Source organism: Corvus moneduloides, chromosome 6 (genome assembly GCF_009650955.1).
Source record: "Corvus moneduloides isolate bCorMon1 chromosome 6, bCorMon1.pri, whole genome shotgun sequence".
Taxonomy (NCBI): Eukaryota; Metazoa; Chordata; class Aves; order Passeriformes; family Corvidae; genus Corvus; species Corvus moneduloides.
This window is the reverse complement of record NC_045481.1, coordinates 63,180,923-63,188,456: the sequence shown is the minus strand read 5'-3', so window position 1 is coordinate 63,188,456 and position 7,534 is coordinate 63,180,923. Positions and strand designations below refer to the sequence as shown.

The following is a 7,534-nucleotide window of genomic DNA, read 5'->3' as shown; positions in this document are numbered from 1 at the left end:
GGAAATTTAGGGTGTAAAACTTGGGAATATCTGTAGGGCAGAGAATGAACATATTGAGGAAGCAATGAGGTGATCAGTAGTCAGCATTAGGTAGAATTTGGGGGGCAAACCCGGAGGTAATTCTGTAGGAACAGTAAGTGTTTTTGAGAAAAAATCTGACCTAATTTGTAGGGGGCAGAATGAACATTTTGGGGATAAGACAGACATAACCTGTGTGGTTTTGGTTTTAAAATCTAGTCAGTATACAGGGGACAAAATAGACATTTTGGTAATAAAATCCGAGTTCATCTGTAGAAGAAAGAACTCCTATTTTGAGGTAAAAAGGAGGTGATCAGAACTGGGCAGGTAGGGAAAACTGAGGGGGTAAAATGTGAGGTCATCTCTAGGAGAGAGCAGGAGCATCCTGAGGTAAACTGAGGGAATTGCTGTGGACAGGTGGGTAAATCTGGGGGGTAAAACTTGAGGGAATCTCCATGGTAGAAAATGAGTATTTGGAGGTAAAAATGAAGTACTCAGTGGTGGAGAGGTACAGAAAATTTTGGGGGTAGAATCTGAGGTGATCTGTAGCAGAGGGAATGCACTTGATGGGGTAAACTGAGGTAATCACTTATGGACAGGTAGGGAAGTTCGGAGGGGTAAAAATTGAAAGCATCTGTAGGGCAAAGAATGAAAAGATGGAGGTGGAAATGAGGAAAGAGGTAGTGGACAGGTGGGGAAAGTTCTGGGGGCAAATCTTGTGGTAATCTCCAGAGCAGAGAAAGAATGCTTCCTTGTAAAAAATGAGGAACTCAGAAGGAGACAGATGGGGACATTTTGGGGGTAAAATCTCAGGTCATCTCAAGGTGAGGGAAGGACTATTTGGAGGTCAACTCAGCACTCACTGTGTCCTCCTTCCTTGGCAGCAGCTGGCAGGGAAGGGAGAAGAAGCCTCGGGCTGGAGAGGGGCAGGAGAAAGGCACTGTGGGCAAAGGCACCTCTGTGACATCCCCAGGGCACCTGTGGGGAACACAGTGGACACTTGGGGAGCAAAGGGAGGTGATGGCATTGTCCCTTTGGGGGATGCTGGCATTTAGATCATTCCATCCATTTGCCCGCTGACATCTCCCAGCCCAGGGGCTTTGGCTGCCAGGGCAGCACAGAGATTGTTCCCTGTGTGGTGCCCAGATTTGGGGTTTGGCTTTGCTAGTTCAGATGAATTCTACCCCAAGCCCTGAATTCCCTGCTGAATTGCCACTGGAATAGCCTCCCAGTGCCTCCTGGAGCATGGATATTCCCATGCAGAGCTGCCTATTTAACACCAGCTGTGTCAGGAACCAGCAGAGCTTCCAGGGAAGCTCAGCAGGGTCAGGGCAAGGACAGCTTCATGTTCCATAGAATTTGCTGTTTGTAACCCTCATCCCCCAGCCCCCCCATGTCCCTGGGGGCACCTGACAGAGTTCCCTGGAATTCAGCTGCCTGCACCCCCCGAGCCCGGGCTCCAGGTGATGTTTTAAAGCAGGAGAAGGCGCTGGCTGGACGCGCTCCCAGCCCCTGCTGAGGCAGCCCCTGTGCCCACGGGAGGACTTGTCTCCCTGCAGGAGCTGATTTCATTCCAGAGCCTCAGGAGTGGCCTCTGCAAGTTCTTTTCCCTCAGGAAAGGGATGCACATCCCTGCCTTCAGGGCACCAGCAGTGGGAGCCACCTGGGAAAGCTTTCCATCAGTTGTGCAGTTCCAGCTGGCTCCCCAAAAACTCCCAACTCAATCCAAAGAGATTTCTCTGACTCTGGCCTTTCATTTGAAGGCATCTCTGAGGGCATTGCTTGGCATTTCATTGCTGTGGGGGAAGCTTGCCTTGGCTTTAATGCTGCTGAGGGATGATGGCCTCAGGCCGGAAGGGAAGGCATTTTGGGTGGCTGGGACATAGCTGGCAGGAGTGTGGGAGGTCAGCACTGGGAATTGCTGTCTGAGCCCCTCTGCAAACAGCCCGTGCTGACATTCCCCAGTGCCAGCTGTTCCTTGGGGCATTTTTGGGGTGTCAGTGGGGTCTGTCGGGGCTGAAGCATCTGCGGGTGCCTGTTCAGAGCAGCCCCTGGCCGAGGGGCCGCGGGCAGCCCTTTATCCATGTCCATCCCAGCGCTGCCCGGGCAGCCCAGTGCCCGTTCCCGGGACGTGTGTTTGGCACGCTGTGTGCCACAGGCAGGACACTGCAGGCACAGCTCCTCTCTGCAAATCCAAAGCACAAGAGCTGCTGCTTCCCTTCCTGGGCCTCCAGGCCTTCTCCCTCCTCCCGTTCCCTGCCAGCTGGGACACAGGGAGGGAGCACCAAGGACCACTCCTGGCAGTGAGTGGGAGTTGCTGAGAGCTCTGTGCAGCTCTGGGCCAAAAGAATCTGCCCCAGCCTCAGCAGCCCCTGGGATTTTGGGCTGTGAACACTCACCTGTGGGAAATGCCCCTCTGCAGGCAGGAGCAGCCCTGACACTCTCCAGAAGAACTTTGGCCATGGACCAAGTGAACCCTCAGGACTTGCCTTGCTCATTTCTCCCTGGAAAGGGCCATGGAACGAGCACCTTGACAGCTGTTGGGTAAATCCTGGAAAGGGCAGGAAATCAGGGTTATGGGATGAGTTTTGTGTTGCCACACAACTAACTGATCACCTGTGTTGTTGCATGATCAGGGGCTGGGGTGTAAAGCAGCATTAGCATAAAAGAAGGAGCTGTATTTGCATAGGAATTACCTTGCTGGCACTTGGCATTCCTATCCCAGGCAGGACCTTGCCAGGAGCTGAGATTGGCTTGGTTGGAGCAGTGTACTGAGAATGCCCAGGTGTGGGTTCAATCCCCAGAGGAGCCATTCACATAAGGGCTCGACTTGGTGGTCATTGTGTATCCCTTCCCACTCCGGATCTCTTGTACTCTGGAAATAAAGAATAAACAGTTTCCACTGGACTTTGAAACCTAGAGGTTTTTGCGTTGGAGCGTGCAAACCCCAGAGAAAGTGGGGGAGAGGAAGGATAGTATTAGGTCTCACCCGGCAGGTATCGGATGAGCGGCTCAAGCAGCAGCAAGCCCCGGCGAGGCCCCGGTCCCGCAGCGGGCGCAGTCAGAGCAGGAGCGGCAGCAGCGGCCTCGGCGCCAGCGGCCGGCCCGGAGCGGCTCGTCCCGCTGCAGCCGCGCTCGTTGGGCGGGGCCGCGGCGGGCGGGAGGCCCCCGGGGGAGCGGCCCCGGGGCAGGGGGAGGCGGGCGCTGCTGTGCGCAGGGGGTGCGGCGGCCCCGGCAGCGCCGGGGCTGGGGGAGCTCCGCGTCCCCGCGGGGGCTGCGGGCGGGGCCGGGCCGGGAGCGCCGGCGCTCCGGTTGCGCCAGGGGGCGCCCCACAGGGCGGGCGGCGCTGAGGGAGCGGCGGCCTCGGGGGGTGCCGGGGCCGGCACGGGCGGTCCCCGCGGCCCGCCCGCTTCCAGGCGCGATCCAGCGGCTGCTGCGGGGAAGCGCCGCCCTCCCGGCGGGCCCGGCACCGGCACGGCCCCGGCTCCCCGCGGCCGCAGCGGGAGCGTAGCCGGAGCTCCGGCGGGAGCCCAGCCCCGCGCTGGCCGCAGCCGGAGCGGCAGCGCCGGGCTCGGCCCCAGCGCCAATCCCGGAGCGGCTCTTGCCAGCCGCGGCGATCCCGATCCCTAATGCCATCCCCCGTCCCACCTCAGTTCTCCGGCCCCGGCAGCCGCACCCCGCCCGCCGAGGGACAAGCGGCTCGGCCCGGGACCCCCAGCAGACACCGACAGGACCCAGCCCCGAATCCCCGGGCCCGGGTCCCGTTCCCACCTCAGCGCCTCGGGCTCGGCGCAGCGCCGGGAGCAGCCCCCGGTGCCGGGCTCCGCACAGCGCCCCGAACGACGGTCCCGCCGCAGCCCGGGATGAGCAGGATGAGCGTTCACTGCACAAAGCGGAGCGGGCGCGGATCCGCCGGCATTTACGGGCGCGGGCGGGGCGGGGCGGGGCCGGCACAGGTGTGGAGGGCGGGGTCCGCACAGGTGCGCGGGGCCCCAGCGCGGCTGCGCGGGGCGGGGCCGAGGGGATTTAAGCCTCGGGAATCGGCCCCGCCGCCATTTGCTCCCTCGGCGCTCGGTGGGAGAGGCTGTAGCCGGGCCGGGCTCTATATCTCTCTGTATTTCTTTTCCTTTATATTTGTCTTTACTTCTCTTCTCCTAACCCTCTCCGTTCTTCCCCCTCTGCCTCCCCTCCCCCACCCCCTACACCCCCCCCTACCCCCCCCCCTCTCCCCCCTAGCCCTCCCCTCCCTCCCCCCCAGCCCGGTTCCCCCCATCCCCCCTCCCTGTCCCCCTACACACCCCAGCCCTGCCCTACCCCCCCACCCTCTCTCCCCTTCTCCACCGTTCCTTCCCCCCCCATCCCGGGTCCCCCCTGCCCCCTCACCCTGCTCCCCTTTCCCTCCCAATTCCCCCCACCTGCCCTCAATCCTCCCCCTCCGTCCCCCACCCTTCCTTCCCCCTCTACCTCCCCCTGTTCCTGTTCCCTCTTTCCCCTTCTGCACCTTGACCCCCCCCACCTGTGCTCCGTTCTCGTCCTCCCCCCCGTCCTTTCCTGTCCCCCCACCCCACCTCTCCCTGCACACCCCGAACCCCCCACCTGCGCTCCTTCTTTGACCCCCTCTGCTCCCTTCTTCCCGTCCTCTGTCCCGTCTTTCCCCCGCAGCCGCGGGGCTCGGGGCGCCGGAGAATAAAGCCCAGAGGGCCGGAGCCCGGCGCCCCTGCCCTCGCTGGAGCCCCACACGGGCCGGGCCCGCTCGGCGGGTCCCCCGTGCAGTACAAAAACAGCGCCGGGGCTCCGGCTTTCCACACATCACACTGGGGATCCCCTCCTCAGGAGGGGTTCCCGAGGGGGGTGGGTGGGTTTCGGGGAGGGGGGTATGTTGGGGTAGGGTGGGCCCCCTCCTCAGGAGGGGGTCCCGGGGGGAGTGGTGGGTTTCGGGGAGGGAGGTGGGTTGGGGTAGGGTGGGCCCCCTCCTGAGGAGGAGGTCCCGGGGAGGGTGGTGGGTTGGGGTGGGCCCCCTCCTCAGGAGGAGGTCCCGGAGAGGGTGGTGGGTTGGGGTGGGCCCCCTCCTCCGGAGGGGGTCCGGGGGGGTGGGTGGGGTGGGCCCCCACCGGAGGAGGGGGTCCCGGGAGGGGGTCAGGGTGGGCCCCCTCCGGAGGAGGGGGTCCGGGGGAGGGGGTGGGGCGGAGGGGGGTCTTTCCCCCCCTCCAGTCCCCGCCCCCTCTCCCGGACCCCCCCCTCCGGACGGGGCTCACCCCGGCCCCCTCCCCGGGACCCCCTCCTCCGGACCGGGGCCCCGGGGGGAGGGAGGGGGGCGGGTGGGGTGGGGGGGAAGCAGAGGGGGTCACGTCACTCTGCGGCACGAACAGACATAGAGACCACAGGCCAAACCAACAGCCCCTCCCGCCAGGCCCCCCCACCCCACCCGCCCCCCCTCCCTACCCCCGGGGCCCCGGTCCGGAGGAGGGGGTCCCGGGGAGGGGGCCGGGGCGAGCCCCGCCCGGAGGAGGGGGTCCGGGAGAGGGGGCGGGGACTGGAGGGGGGGGAAAGTCCCCCCTCCGCCCCACCCCCTCCCCCGGACCCCCTCCTCCGGAGGGGGCCCACCCTGACCCCCTCCCGGGACCCCCTCCTCCGGAGGGGGCCCACCCCACCCACCCCCCCCGGACCCCCCACCCCCCCGGAACCCCCTCCTGAGGAGGGGGCCCACCCTACCCCAACACACCCCCCTTCCCGAACCCACCCCCCTCCCCGGGACCCCCTCCTGAGGAGGGGATCCCCAGTGTGATGTGTGGAAAGCCGGAGCCCCGGCGCTGTTTTTGTACTGCACGGGGGACCCGCCGAGCGGGCCCGGCCCGTGTGGGGCTCCAGCGAGGGCAGGGGCGCCGGGCTCCGGCCCTCTGGGCTTTATTCTCCGGCGCCCCGAGCCCCGCGGCTGCGGGGGAAAGAGGGAAAGGGGACAGTCAGGGAGGGATGAGGGGGGATAGGGAGAGGAGTCGGGGTGGGTTGGGGAGAACGAGAACGAGGGGGGAAAGGATGATGGACAGAGCAGAGGTAGAGGGGGAAGAGAGGGGAGTCGGGTTGGGGAGCGGGGTACGGAGAGGGGAGAAAGGAGGGGTCGGGGAGAAAGGAGGGGTGGGGGGGTCGGGGATGCGCAGGGGAGCAGGGAGAGAGAGTGGGGAAGGCTGGGGAGAGGGCAGGAGGGGGGCTGGGAGAGAGAGAGGGTGTGGGGAGAGAGAAAGAGACTGGGGGGGTAGGAAAGAGGTGATAAGCGGGGGAAGAAGGAGGAGGAGAAGGGCAGGAGAAAGAGGGGGAGGAAAGAGGGGGAGCGGGGGCCTCTCCCGGGCCACGCCGGGGGAGCCCGACCCGGCCGCAGCCTCCCCGAGCTCTGAGGGAGCAAATGGCGGCGGGGGCGATTTCGGGGGCTTAAATCACCTCGGCCCCGCCCTGCGCAGCCGCCCTGGGACCCCGCGCACCTGTGCGGACCCCGCCCCGCGCACCTGAGCCGGGCCCGGCCCCGCCCCTGAAGCCGCCCCCGGCCCCGCTCGGCCCCGCCCGGGACCGCCCCAGAGCCCCGGCCCCGCCCGGCCCCGGGGCCCGCCCTGCCCGGCACGGGGGCGGCTCCATCGCTCGGGGCCCCGCCCCTCTCTCCCGGGCCGGACCCGCCCCGCGCACCGGGGCCGCACCGGGGCCGCTCCCGGGACCGGGACGGGGAGAAGTCGCTCCGGCTCCTGCCGGCGGCCGCTGCGGGTCCCGGGCGGTGCCGCCTCTCCCCCGGCGGGATCGGGGCTGGGATCGGCACCGGGAGGAGCCGCTCCGGGACGGGCGCTGGGGCCGAGCCCGGCGCTGCCGCTCCTGCTCCGGCCGGCTCTCCGCGGGGAGCCGGGGCTGTGCCGGCGCCCGGGCAGCCCCGGGATCCCGAGCCGGGCCCGACGCGCCGGGCCGGGCTCCGCTCCCAGCCCTGAGCCCCTCCCGGAGCCCGCCTTGGGCCCCACGACGCGGCCCCGGGCTCTGCCGCCAGCCCCGGACGCGGCGCTGAGTCGCTGCTCCCGAGCTCTGCGTGGGGCCGGCGAGCCCGGCTTCGGGCTGTGCCTGAGGCAGGACTCGGAGCCCAGAGACACAGACTCGCCCTGGCCCGAAGAGCCCACTTTGAGCATCAAAACACGGCACTTGGGCTTTAATTCAGGGCCAGCAAAACGCAGCACTTCCGTTTCTCTTTGTGAGCCCGAACACACAGGACTCGCTCTCTTCCTCAAGCCCTGAGAACAGGATTTAGTCACTGTTTCTGAGTCCCAGCTCTGGCCATACCAGCCTGCTCTCAGGACTCCACAGTGCAGGATTTAGTCTCTGCTTTTAAGCTCTGTGCCTGCTTTTGAGCCCCCGAAACGCAGCACTGGGTCTCTTTTTGTGAGCCCAAAACCGCTCCGGTCCCTCGGGTTCGGAGCCCCCAGAAGTGCCCGGGGCCACGGCTGGACCCCAGCTGGGCACCAGCAGCCGCTCCCTCACCCCCCGTGGGATG

At 66.0% G+C, this 7,534-nt stretch overlaps 1 long non-coding RNA gene across 2 annotated transcripts; it reads right to left on the bottom strand.

The window, feature by feature from the left end:
• Positions 1-96: 96 nt before the first annotated feature.
• On the bottom strand, positions 97-4,060 carry LOC116445432. 2 transcript variants are annotated; one of them, XR_004240777.1, is made up of 4 exons: positions 3,790-4,060; positions 2,715-2,893; positions 2,418-2,569; positions 97-996 (listed from the first exon to the last, which is right to left on the bottom strand). It is a non-coding gene; the product is annotated as an uncharacterized LOC116445432 (long non-coding RNA). The 2 variants fall into 2 exon arrangements; XR_004240778.1 differs by lacking the exon at positions 3,790-4,060 and adding an exon at positions 3,008-3,022.
• Between the last annotated feature and the right edge of the window lie 3,474 nt (positions 4,061-7,534).